The following is a 14,224-nucleotide window of genomic DNA, read 5'->3' as shown; positions in this document are numbered from 1 at the left end:
TTCTTTTGCTGATGGGAATGTTAGTGCTTCTGTGTCTCGAACACCAATCTGAGATAACTAGAATTAGAAAGGGGAAGAATAGCTGATACACATTATGAAATGTCCCTTGAGGTCCTGGAGGATAGCAAGCTGGCTGGAAGCCAGCAGGATGCAAAGACAGACAACAGCACTCTGGGCTGTATAAACACAAGCAAAGCCAGTAAGTAGATTGAGGGAAGAGATTATCTTCCTCTACTCAGCACTCTGGGCCATATTTAGACACTGCCTAGTTTGGGGCCCCAGCAATACACAAAAGACACCAAAAAATTGAATAGAGTTAAGCAGAGACCACTGAGATGATGGGGGTGAGGCTGGGGGAGATGAGTTTGTTCAGCTCCAGGCTGGGATAGCTTTGAAGGGGCACAACAGCACCTCCAGTGCCTAGAGGGATGTCACTGAAAGGTCAAGAGATGGACTCTTTACAGCAGTGCAAGACAGGAAGGGGAAAAACAACAGGCAAAACTTAAATAGGAGTGGTTCAGTCTGGATACGAGGCAAAAATTTTTTACCAAGAGGACAGTCAGACAGTGGCACAGGTTGCCCAGAGAGACTTTGAGGTTTCAAGCCCCAAATGAATGAAGCTCTGAGAAGCCTGACTTGAAAGCTGACCCTGTTGTGGGCAGGAAGTTGGGTCAGAGAAAGTCTGAGGTCCCTTCCAGCCTTTGAGTCTCTGCTTCCCCCACAGTCACTCCCATGGGGCGATCTCAAACATCCTGCATTATATCCAAATACCCTTAGTACTATGGTGCTATAGAGATACAGCTGACAGGGTGCTCAAGTCCCTGCTATTTTATCAGTTTGAGAGCTACCTGCTTCTCAATAAATTCCTATATACTTTGCAATGTTTTCCAAGAAACAAGCTTAGCTTTAGGATGGAACAAAATCATTCCCTCTCTCATCTCTCACCACCACTCCCACCAAAAGCCTCCACCATGAAATTTGACCACAAACAAGTCTTATTATGGTCCTACAATTCAAGAACAAGAGTCTACAAGAGTCATGCCAATATCAGCACAACACACAAAAAACCCAAATACAAATAAACCCAAACAACTCTAGGACTCCAGTCTGGCAAGCCACTCTAATTCTAAGCAAGCATTGTTTATCCAGCTATCCCATGAAATAGACACATACCTACTTGCATCTTCCATCTTGCATTCATGTGCAAAGGTGGCATAAAAGTCACTTCAAGTGTATTAAACAAACTAGTAAAAACAGAGGATCTTCAGCCATCTCAGTTACAGCATAATCATTTATTGGTCTTTGAATGTTATAGCAAGAACACTGCTCAGACCTCTCCAACTCAGAGGACATCCTGGGAAATGCTTGTGTGAGCTCAGTTTCCCATCTCAGTAGAGAAGGGTATTTTCATTTCTATGTAGCCCAAGATGAGGCTGTAGTCAGCATCAAGCATTCTTTAGAAGAAAATCTTGGAACAAAATGTCACACATGATCGATGACACTAATAAGCAAGACTTGACTTCAGTCACACGGTCACAGGTAATAAGATTTTTCCACTTCTAATCACCATCACACATTGACATTTTGCATTTCTGTATTTCACTAGGAGAGTGAGGGCAAGGCTAGATATGAAGAAAAATTTAACTGAATTTTAGTCCTGTGAGCATGAGCACATACCACACAATTAAGCAATAAAAAGAAAAAGAGCCCTGAATAAAAGGTTAAAATCACAGCAGAGTTGGGGAGACAGAGAGCACAAAACCCCCAGCTTCTCTCAAGCTACAGAACAGTACTTTGAAAGTCTCTAATTTTGTAGTTCTAACTTAGCATTTCAGTCCATTACTGCCTCTTAAAAGCATTACCAATGTAAGGAAAGATCAAGAGGGTCTTACAAGTCTCGTAAGAGACAGTCACATAGGATTGTATTTGGGTTCAAGAAAACTAACTTCTCAAATCTCACATGGCAAGTTACCTCTAACACCACTCAGTTCAGCCTACATGCTGTAATTCCTCTGCAGATTTTTGCTCAGTGATAACCCACAGTTTGATAAAGACAAAACCAAACCAAAACTCAGCATAGTAGAAGCATCTCCACCTTTCATTGTCAATCTCTGCCCTTCAAAAGAAAAAGGCAATGATTCTCTACCTGACTATTCGAAGCAAGCTAAATCCTAGAAACTCAACAAAGGAGATGTTCATGCATACAGATACACTTTGCACATGGATCTGTGACGATAATCTACTTTTACCAATTTCTATTAGCTCTGCTCTATTACAAGGTTGAAAGATGTAGAGGACAAACCTATATGAAGTCACTTCAGGTCACTGGTGAAGACTTTGCTGGGTACATTATATTTCTAATAATATACGAAGTTAAAAAATAGAGGAAGCTCTTCACAACCTAGAATACCACAAACTTCTAGAAAGGTAATCACATGCCTATATTCAACAGGAATTAAAGTACCCAAGTCTTGTCTCTGTCTATAGCGTGTCATTCTTAACAAGCTCACTTTACATATTGAAGAAAGTGTATTTTATCCAGAAGGGGACTGAATAAATGACATACCAGGTAAAAATGAAGTTCTCATTCTTGAAAACCGTCTTCAATGTACAGCAACCTCCTCTACTGCCCTCCTTCACACATTAGAAAAAGGCATAATTTTTAGTCACTTCTCATGAACTGTCACTGGACCACTGATGAGTTCACCCGGGAGAACAGCAGCTTCATCTGGGTGGCTCACGTGGGTCTAACATGGTTTGCAGTGGGATGTTTCTGGCCCACTTGCTCTGTTTCCAGACACACTGTACAACAGCTTGTATTGCAAGGAAGTCTGTTCTAAATAAAACATCACACTTCGTAGCAAAAATCCTTCAAGTTTAGAATAAATCATACAAGGCTAGGTGCATCAAATCCAAAGAGGCTGCCTGGCTACCTTCCAGACTAATTACTGCAGAAGTTTCATGGAAAAAACCCCAAAATTACTATTTCTAAAAGTGAATGACTGATGTGCTTTTGCTCTCCCTCCCTTCTTGGTTTCCACTCCATTGCCTAGAGACGAGTGGGGGGCACAAGTTAAAATGCAAAGATGAAGTATTCCTTTGCCATCAAAATAAACTGAAGTCTAGATTTCCTTTACGGCCCTATCAATTCCTTCTTTGTGGGGAAGAAACATCATCCTATCAACAGGTTACATACAGATCTGCAATGTCAATAGATTTACACCAGAGATTCTTGTTCTATCCATTCCCCTACTTTTCCAACGTCTGTTATATTTGCTTGGACCAAGCAGAGCTAACTTACCCATCAGATTAATACAACCTCACATCAAGTACCAGCCTGAAAGCATGTAAAACTAAGGACTGAGATTTAGTTTGTTAACTGACCCTTTCCCTCCAAAAAAGTTAAGACAAGGATACCAGAGGTGTCAGGACAATAGCCAAACTCAGCTTTCAGGCTAGAGGAGCATAAATCAATTTATTTACCCAGGAACCTGGTGAAGATCAGAAACAAATCATAGTGATCTAACAGAAAATTGCTCCATGTAGTGCCATTTTCCATCATTTCAACACATTACTTTGGCATGGAAGTGACAACTTTTCCACAGAGCTCTGAGAGACAGACATGCAAGAGTAGAGCAAGTAGGATCCATTAGAGTTTCTGCATTTCCATCTGCAATTTGACTAAGAAGGGATTCAAGAATGATGACCTCCCATGCACTAAGCCAGTTAGATGATGTTATGGAGCACCACACTTGTGAAACCATAAGCATCCTACAGGAAGTATTATGCACCAGCTGTTTGCTGCCTGCACTCCTGCAGCCTGCAGAGGGACCACAATAAATAAAGAACAATCTTATTCAGCAGACGGGAGGATCTAAAATCCCACTGCAGTTACTTTGCAAACTTCATGGTCTACAATTTAATCTCCTGGTTGCTGCTCAGTGAGATGTTCTGCATCCCAGGAGGTAGGAAATCAGGACAACTCCAAGTACATGACCTTGTTGGAAGCTCTGGTTATGCATTTGCTGCCCAGAAGGACATGTGCAGGATAGATCGCTCTAGTTTTACCAATGTCTGTGTGAGGAGAAGTGGAAGAAATAATCTATTTTATCACAGAAACCAGAAAGTTTTCTTAAGTTTCTTTAATATGTATTGCAAACTCCATGCTCTGGTTGAACCAGGTTTAAGCCCTTCTTTAGGGAAAAGTTTTGAATGGCAACACAGTAAAAAAAATAACAATAAAAAAATTAAAAAAAAAAAAAATCACTCTAGGGCATCTATCCAAATCTGTTGTCCAGACAGGCCTATGTACCAGCAACTATCAGTTCAACTTGGAAGAGTCACGAGTATTTTACCAAATTTTTATCTCCATTAACAAGAGCTGTGAAGAACTGTAAAAATGACTGCACTAAGACTCCCTTCACCTTCCTGTAGCTTAAGATACCTCCAAGTAGCATCCGTCAAACACTGCTTCTATAAGCAGTGGAGAAAGAAAGCTATGATGGAGTTTGGTGACAGGGACATTCATAGAAAGGAGGGATACAGAAACACAAACACCACACTAACATGACAAAGTAAGAGCAAAAGGTGATGAAGAGGTAAAAGGCAAAGATGGAAAGAATGGTTTGAAGGTCAATAAACTTAGACCAGCTGGTAAGCAAGACTTATGAAACACACTTTCAAGCATGGCATAGGAACCAGTCTTATGTGGCAATTGCACAAAATGTATTTTCTCAATCAAGTAGGAAAAAAACCTGAGTGACAAGGGAAGTGCAAGGTGCTGTGGTGCTCTTCTTCCCTCTGTCACTTCCTGCTTGGTTCAACCAGACCTTTACTTTCTTTCAGGTGCCCAGTCTCAGACAGAAAAGGATGCTGGCAAAGATTTGAAGTAGAAAACTGGAAAGAGGGGAGAAGACAACGTGGAAAGAAAAGACAAAGAAGAAACATGAAGACCATTGAAAACTGTTCCTGCAACAACATTCCAAGGGAAGAGGAACAAAGTGGAGCAGAGAGGAAGACAGACTAGCACAGGATGATTGACAGGATTGCCATAATGCATTTACTCCTAACACACTGCAACACTGAAAATCTTCTTCCTTCAGAGTCTCCTTCTACTTAGAAAAGTGGGCATACTTTTATTTTTTATAGTCTTACTCTTTACCTCATAAGTGTAAAGTGATAGAAAAACTTCTAAAAGGAAATAAATTAAACAAGTTTCCAGAATCCTTGCAGCAGATACACCCATAATAATTCAGTAATATGAACTGATCTTATCCTTGAGATGGTAACCTATACCAACATAGCACCTGTTGGTCAGGACAAAGAACGTTCAAAGAAGAACATGACTATCTCAGACCACTGGAGATATTGTTGTAGTCCTACTTGAAAAAGTTGGGAGTAGGTTGTGTGGCATTCTCCAAATTTGTGCTTATGGTATGTCCTGCTTTCCATGTCATCTTCTGGGAGCACCACCATTTCTTTCCCTTGCTCACTCAGTTCAGCAAGAACTCCCTTTTTTCCTCCTTCAGCCCATCTGTTCTCCTCAGGCTGCTTTAACACTGACAGCGTGAGGGCCTAGCAAGTCCAAAATTAACAAACTCCACATTGATTTTAGTGTTTCAGAGGAACAACCTGTTTGATGGCACACATCCAAGCCAATGTTGATATGGATATAGCTTTGTGAGAGCAGAGTGGGAGAAGGAGTAAGAGACTTGCTCTTATAACTGCCTGCCAGAAGAGGACTATAGTTTCCATGACCACAGGACAGCTTTGTACTAAGGGACCCAACTTTTATCACCTACACACCCACATGACTGTGCAAGTATTATTGGTGTAGTTACAAATTGTCGCTACGCCATGGACAAGTCTCAACACCCAAGTCATCCTGGAAGACAATAAAAGGTAGGGATTTAATTCTATTTTTCAAATATATGAATAAGAATACTGAAAAAAAAAGAAAAAAAAAAGAAAAATAATTGGAAAGCTTCTGTTCATTATTAGTGCAATCTGTAACTAGGCCCAGAAGCCCTTGCTCAACTGAGCAATTCCCAATAGTATCAATTTTGGGGTCCTAGGAAACTTACTGATTCATTTTTGGCAGACAAGACATGGGCACAGGCATAAAATATGGGCTTAAATGGCAGATGGTGTATATATATATATAAAGGAATAACTCCTATGTCTGTGAAATTGATAGCCAACTGCACATAGTCCTAAATAAGCCTTCTTTGCAGAAACTGCCTTTCCTCCAAATGCACCATCAGAAAACATTAGTTAACCATGGCCAAGGTAGCAGGATGATACAGAGAGCTGTGGAGATGGGACTTTGTATAACCAATTCTTTTGGCTTTGGTCTTGTCCCTTAATTTACCTGAGTATCCTTCCCTGGGAAAGCAAAATACATAGCTACTACAGAAGCTCCAGCTACATCAGTGCAGAGCACCAACCAACAGAAATGCTGCTGCCAAGCACTTGAAATTGAAACTACATAGGATGGGGAGAAGCTGTTTGTTTTTAAACAAAGCACCCTATGCAGATGCTGGAGTAGCCCCAACCTGGTCCCTGGTTCTGAATGCCAGGTTGCAGTTGGTGTGCTCCCAAAACATTTTCACCTACTTATTTTCAGGTACTCCAAGATGAGCCCACAAAGAAAGGTGAAGAAGCTGGGAGGTTTGCTTCAAAAACATGAGGGTAGACATCTATATTTAGACTAAAAATGCCTGTGAAGTAATTTCCTACAAGAGAGGGAAGAACTCACAGGCACATAGTTTGCTATGGACACAGTCCTGAGGACCACAGTATACTGCACCTCCTAACCTTTCTCTAACAAGTTACAATTTCACCTGCTTATACTGTTAATTGTTTTCAATTCCAGTCTTCATACCTGCTATATTACTCCTGCTCCCCAGGTTCTTTTTGATGTCTGTGGCTGTATCAGTCTGAACCAGAAAGGAGTGCTCAGTCTGCAGATCTGCAGACAGAATAGGATGAGGTAAAAACACTATGCCAAATCCCTCCATTTCACTCAGGTACTATAACTACTGTAAGGGCTAGAAACTATCTTCTTGAAGGGCCTCTCAGCTGTAACAGAAAGCTGGGAAAATGCTCACATTTTGCAGAGGAGTAGGATACTGCACTCCAGAACAAACTGCCAGAAACATTTGAAGCTGATGAAGTCGGTGTGGGGCTCTTCATTGGTTTTATGCTAAAGTGGATGAGAACTGTTCACTAGACTACAGCTGAGAGGTACCTTAAAGAAACTAATATCTTTCATGCAAGGCTCAGTGATTGAATGGGAACACTCCCAAAGCAGAAGTCCTGGTGTAGTTTCAATGGGAGAGTTCAGATCTCTTGCAGCCAGGCTGCTCTGAGATCTGAACCACTGCAAGGCAACCGGAGAAGGTCTTTGGAGGATGTGTCAGATACTTAAGCCGGATGCAAGCCAAATCACTAGTGTAAACATATCCATAATTTGTCTCAAGGCAAAGTCAGACAGGTCAATTTGTCACCAAAATGCTTGCTTTGCCTTGAAAAGGAATGCTCACGCAGTCCCACGTACCACTAAGTAGTGACTCGGGAAGCTGCTCCCACACCTTCTGCTGTCATACTTCCCTTTCCACTGCCTGGCAGGAACAAGCAAAATTTCCACCTCCGTCTCAGGCTTGGCAAATCCTGCAGTACAGCACTGCTCAGCACTCGAACTCAGTTACGTGGCTAAGCCTGTATCACGTTAGATGGATGCTGAGGATGCTAAGCCTGAACCATAGTCACAGTCCTGAACTACCACAAACATTCTGCACATCTCTTTACACCACTCTCATTTTTAATTTATTTTTCTTGACTTCATCCTTCTTTCCTGTTTGGAATCTCACCACATGGCTTCCTTCTCAGTATTCCAGCAAGCCCTGCTCTAGAGTTTACTTTTCAGGCTTCCTTCCCAAAGCTTGTATTCAAGGGGACTAACATATTTCATGCTGTCCTTTGCCCTGCATTACCAAGCAAAGGATTTAAAAGGAATGTCAAATGAAAGAAGCTTTCCAATCAAGAAAGCTGAGCAGATGTTCATTAAAAAAAAAAAAAAAAAAAAGAAGTAGTCTTATGAGCCAGAGGGCATTAAATCCAACAAGATTTTATCTCCAGGCAACCCAAGCTTGTTCTTCTTGCAATTTTCTGCTAACACTTCAAATGACCCCTTGGGAAAAATAAAGCTTGCCCGGCTCTGTATAGTTATAATGCCCTGACTGTACAATTGAACATAATTTTTGTTTAAATTGGTTTATACTTGATCACAGCTTAACCGCAAGTACAGATTCTCTGCACAACTTTAAAATACAAAATTATTTAAATACTAGCAGCAGACTAGAGCCCTACATATGCCAGTATTTGTGCAACAACATTTTCTCCACAGCCAGCACCAAGTCTGTTTGCGCAGGGAAGATGATAGATAACAAAATAACCACTTAATGCAGCATAGCCCTGAAGTTTACCACTTAAGTATAGTTTAGCTCAGAGGGCTCCAATTTCCTGTCAAGAGCAACAGGAAGATGTTTGATCACAGGAAATTCTTGGGTTCACACATGTCAGTGAAGCTAATGTGATGCTGTCCCATGGTTAATAAAGCCCTGTCTCAAAACTTGAGCAGGCTAAGGAGTCGTAGACACTTTGGTTACATGCTCAGCCACAGCAGGTTTTTACACTAGCAGAACATGTTTTACTGTGTATCAGTGAGCCAGTAGGAAAGTTAAATGCATTCCGTTGCACGATTTTTCCATTGTTTCGTGCTTTCCTGGAAATATCTTCAGCCCATTTTCTGTTTAGAGTGATACATACAGCATCTGATGCTGTCACATGATTTCACTCCTGAAAATCATAGGCTTCCTGTCTCCAAGCTTCTATTAGCCTTGATGATAAGTCAATTGCTACAGCAATGTAGTTTTGCATTAGTTTTAGTTGAAATATTGCTTAAAGTGATATGCAGATTATGAGAACTGAACAAGTCAAAGGATATTTCTAGATGCAGCTCCACCTTTTCGGTTTGGTAACGCAGTGGCCCACATTTTTTAAGACAGTCAGAGAAAAGCAGGCTCTCCTAAGAATCAGTAAATCTCACCTGAATCTGCACTTTGCTAAATAGATATAAGTGTGCAACACCTACCAAATTACTACACATGATGAGGCTTTTGCTGTTCTGTTCCTGGGCAGATGAGATGTTCTTATCACACTCAACTGATTCAACTATTCATTGACCTACCAGTACAAAATAACATTCTTTAAAAATGTGCAATGAAACGTCTGAAACAGAAGGCAATCAGTAAGCTTGTTCTAGAGCACAGGGATGATGCAGGATTTTAGAAATGCTGTTTTTTCTATTCTACTTCATTTTAGGATCAATCAGAATAATGGGACGTGGAGGAGGAGGGGAGCGGGGAGCAGAAGAGAAAAGAATGAAAACCTGGATTTACTAAAGCATGCAAGCCACAAAATAAATTTCTTTCAGTTTCTAAAATGGCTCCTTTGTTTCAAATGCCTTTGTCACAAAAAAACCAGCTTGTTGTGATCTGACTGTTGAGTTGATTGAATTGGGACAAAGGTGGTGTTCTTCCCTCCCCCCCACCGCCCCCATTCTGACATACACTTTCGCCACTCTCTTTTAGCGATTTTAAAGGAAATTGTAAGAAAAGCAGGAACGGTGAGGACAAAGGGAAACATCAAAGACATCAATCCTGGAGTAAACTCAGAGCAAGTGTAACTTCAATACACAATGACCATGTAAGGGGGATGAAGGGGCGGCAGGGAAGAAGAGAGTGCCATGGAAAAAAAAAAAAGTCATCATTATCATGTGCGCACGTTTGTGTAAGTGAAGTGCACAGAGCGCAGGGCAGGTGCAGCGGGGCAAGCCAGGCCAGCGGCCCCGCGCAGGGCGGGCTGCGGGGCAGGGCAGGGCAGGGCGCGGAGCCCACTGCGGAGCCGCAGAGCCGTGCGCCTGGCGGCCGCCCAGTGCCGGCCTCCTCCTGTACAATTATAAAGGATGGGGCAGTTAGAAAAAAAAAAATTAAATAAAAAATTGTAAAAATCAACTAAAAGCCCCCAAATGCGCAAACCACTCAGCGTCTCCAAATTTCCTTACGCCGCAAGGTCTTTCCATAAAGCGTCCCGCATTCAGAGGGGCAAAACTTCTCTCCCACCGCCGGGCGGTGAACGGGGGAGGGAAGCGGTGCAGGGAGCTGCGATGCGATGCCCGGAGCCGCCTCCCGTCGCTAAGCGACCCGCGGGGCCACGGCCGGGGCCCGCCGCCGCCGCGCACTCACCACTCCGCGCCGCTCCATCCCCGCGGCGCAGCGCAGCCGCCGTCCCGAGCCGTCCTTCCTCGCCGGGAGGGACACGGAGCTGCCGCCGCCGACGCGATCTGGGTCACCCGGCGCGGCGCCCGGCGAAGGTGAGGAGGAGGAGGAGGCGGAGGAAGGCGGGTGGCGGTGCCGCCTACCGGCGAGCGCGGGGGGAGGCTGCGGCGGGGCCCGAGCCCGCCCCGCGGGGAGGGGAAGGGGCCGGGGACCGACGGGAGCCAAGGCGCGCGTGGGCGCTCCCTGTGCGCCGCCTGCTATCGGTCCCCGGCCCCAGCGCAGAATGCACCTCTCATCCCTGGACTTCGAGACCTTCCCCCCACGTCGTTCTCCCCGCGCTTGCCAAGGAAAGGCGATACCTGTCTTCTCTTCAGGGGAATCCAGTCACAGTTAAGGTGATACAGGTGGTACAGTTAAGGTCCTACAGGAAAGCGAGAAACATCTCCAAGGTGTTAAGGTCCCGACTAGCTGGGGTAGTATTCAGCGAGCCAGTATCCTTCCTCCATATCCCATCCCACCGACCTGTCAAGCAGTTCAGTGTCCTTTCTTCCCCAGCAGCATATATCCTGAAGGCTTTTGATCTTCAAAGTTTAAAGTCACCTAGTCGGGATCATAGGCATATCATTCTATTTATATGGCTCTCCCCTCTAAGAGAATAACAACCTTGTCTGCAGCATCCACAGAATAATTTAAAGTTGCCCAGTGCAGTATCTACTGCCAGTAGGCAAGTAGTCTGTGTTTCATTCATCCCTGCATCTGTCCAGATGTTCCTTTGAAGCTGTGAGCAGGCTGTCAGGCCACACTGGCATCCCAACATTGGCCAATAGTCTCATGTTTTCAGAAGTCCTTTGAAAATGCTTATTAACCTATTTTTCTAAGTGTTTTCTATGCCTAATTTGAAAATAGCTTTCTGCATGCCTCTTTCAGGGACATGGCTTAATTTCTTCTGAATCTCCTTTTTCAATCATTTTGAACCCATAATCAACTGTCACATTCAAGAAGTATGGTGAAAACACTAGGGTCGTTGTGTTAAACATTTAATGACTAGGAAACGCTGTTCCTGTCTTAAGGCAAAGCAGACTGGTATTTAATTCTCCTCCTAGCTAGAGCTATGTAGTCTCTCTTCCACTTGCCATCAGCATGCCCAATGCACCTGGCTGGCAGGTGCTGTGCCCTGCAGAGCTGATTGAATGGCAGGGACGGAGGAGGTCCCAGCAGCCACTATGGCTGTGTGGTCCATCAGCAAATGAGGTCCGACACTCAATGGAACAACTCAACAGTCGCTATCAGACTACAGCTTTACCACCTCATCTCTTATTTACATCATGCTTTGCACATTGAAGTAATCTTCCAAGCTTAATTCCATGCATCAATGCAACTAGAAAAGTAGTTCTTTCTCCTGTCTCCTGCATTATGGCAGTATTTCTAATTACTATATCACAACGATGTCCAGCCCTTAGGAACACATCAGATCCTTGCCCTTAGGACCTGTGCCTGTCAGAAACTTCTCCGGCACTAGGCCAGAGGAGCTGCTGCAGGTCTGTAGATGTCTGAACAAAATAAACTCTAAATTGGGGGACTTCTCAGGGGCTTCAGGAGCAGAGTTCAGTTACGCTTCCCAAAATAAATCTAGGAACAGAGATTTGTAAGACAATTCATTCATAATTATGCAAGATGAATCATGAGCATGAAAAGCCAGATTCTTGCTACAGAAGTAGCCTTACTTTCCCACAGGACATGTTCTGGTTCACAAATACTGAGGAATCCAAAATGTAAGATGGAAAACCTTATTGATTTATTCCCTTACTGTTATGGCAAACTTAGGGGATCAGACCAACATGTTTGGAGCTTCCAGATGGCCTCCTGCCCATTCTCTGGAATCATGCAGCGGTACATAGCTGTACTGTAGTCATGCAGTGCCATTTCAGACTTGCCTGGATTTTTTTGAGACCCCTGTTGTCAAATTTCAGTTTGATGTACCCATTCACTCAATAGGTTACTATGACTCCTATGTTCAGCATCATTGTTTCGTGGAAATTTGAGGCAAACCAGCATTTTATAAAAAGCTCTTTTGTTTATAAGCAATTAGAGAATATTTTATTATGCTGTACTTTCCTTTTAGCAGAATAATTATTTTTAATTTATGGCAAATGAAAGAAACTGTGCATGACAGCAGAAATATAGCCTGTACTTAGAAATGGCAGTGAAACCATATAAGAAAAAAATGGATGTAGGACCCCACTAGTTGAGCAATGTCACACTTTTCCAGCAATAGCTCATACAGCCCGCTGTGCTTAATAAAAACCAGCAAGGTCACCTGCCTGATTAATTTAGCATTGGAAAGAAGGTGACAGAAGCAGCAGAAAAAACAGATAGCAACATACCTCGCTCAGATATTGGTGAAAAATCAAAAGCTCAAGTCCTTATTATTTTGGATAGAAGCTCTTGCTGTTACAGAAATTACTGATAAAGACGAAATTGATAACAAGGACACGTGCTGTGTCCTTGTGAAGAAACTAACTATTTTGACGCCACCCAGCACTTTTCTCAGACAATGTGCTACCCAAGCATTATTAAATGCACCATAAGGAGTTATATTTTAGTTAATATTTTTATAGTATTATTTTGTTTCCTTTCTAACAAGTACCATTTTTCATTTCATGACAATACAGAGGTGGCAGAAATACTTCAGCTACACTTGTATTCTTTGACTTAAAATAGACAAGAGAAAGAATGTATTTTACCTAACAATCCTAGTACTGCTGGAATAATCTTAAAAGCTGTAGTAAGAAAAGATAAGGAAGGAATAGGAAAACCCTCCCTATTTCCATAAGGAACTTTCTTACCTCAGTTTTCAAAATCTGTAATTCAGATTATCAATCCCTCTAGTTTTCACTCAGCAGAAGTTAGGCTACCCTCTTCATAAATGACAAGCTTCTCAGGCTGTTCTCACATTTCCTCAACTGCCCCTTTTGAAGGGATTCTTGTCAGGTGGCAATTCTTTGTGCCTGGCTTAGGACAAGCATCAAATACAGATTGTCCTGCAATGGTGAATTATATGGCTTTCATATACACCGATATTATAGCAACTAGGGCAGTGGGCACACAGGCTTCATGATAATTTTTTAAACCAATCTCCTGGTTACTTCGTTCATTTCCAGTCCCACACTTTGCCTCACTTGTATTCCTTTGACAGAAGATGCCATAAAGTTTAACACAGGAGACACTAACAGAAGCATGTAGATGATGGTAACGTGAGAGATGAAGTGTGTCAGGCTTACTCACAGAGCCTTTAGAGAGATGACAGCTAAGGGAAGCAGCCAGTATGCTCATTTAGTTTACCCATTTCTTGAAGCAAAGAATTTTGCCAGAAAAGACTTCATCTGCATATGAGTTAAGAGCATTTAATAATATTTTAATTTAAATCATTCTGATTGACATTTCTACATAGAAAGAGTAAAATAAAGTGATGTAGGCATGAATTTCAAATATTATATGCTAGCAACACCTGCTTTTTTCTCTTAAGAAAAGTGAACAAACTCGAATATGCTGAAACGGTACCCTAATAATCACCAAAACGTGTACCAATCATATTATGGCTGTGTGAAAAAAAAAATTTGCACTTATAGGAGAAAAATTTTAAATCAATTTCAAACAAGGAAAAAAAAAAAGGTGATGTGATTTTTTTTTTATCTATTCTTTTCATTCATCGTCTACCATTAATTACAGCCATACTCTGAATGCATGTGCTACGCTTCATTCACAGATTAAAATGTTTCACCAACAATGCTTCATGAAGATTCACAACCCATGGTGATTTGGGTAAATATTTATGTAAATGTCATACAGATCAGCAAACTGACTCACAGACAAGTGGTGTTTGT

At 42.3% G+C, this 14,224-nt stretch overlaps 1 protein-coding gene across 3 annotated transcripts in view; it reads right to left on the bottom strand.

Annotated features, from left to right (window-relative positions):
* Window positions 1-10,517, bottom strand: part of ELMOD1 (ELMO domain containing 1) — a 43,575-nt gene extending 33,058 nt beyond the window's left edge. Inside the window, exon 1 of one of the 3 annotated variants that reach the window (XM_042023836.1) lies at window positions 10,308-10,517. The gene's annotated coding sequence lies outside the window, so the exon portion shown is untranslated. Of the gene's footprint in view, window positions 1-10,126; window positions 10,215-10,307 lie in introns of those variants that run through there. The other 2 variants (XM_042023840.1, XM_042023838.1) reach the window with 2 other exon arrangements.
* Between the last annotated feature and the right edge of the window lie 3,707 nt (window positions 10,518-14,224).

The sequence above is a fragment of the Corvus kubaryi genome, unplaced genomic scaffold (assembly GCF_017639235.1).
Source record: "Corvus kubaryi isolate FWS band 111438036 unplaced genomic scaffold, C.kubaryi_AGA036_p1.0 37256, whole genome shotgun sequence".
Classification (NCBI taxonomy): domain Eukaryota; kingdom Metazoa; phylum Chordata; class Aves; order Passeriformes; family Corvidae; genus Corvus; species Corvus kubaryi.
The sequence above is the reverse complement of the archived record's forward strand: the minus strand, read 5'-3'. Positions and strand labels throughout refer to the sequence as shown.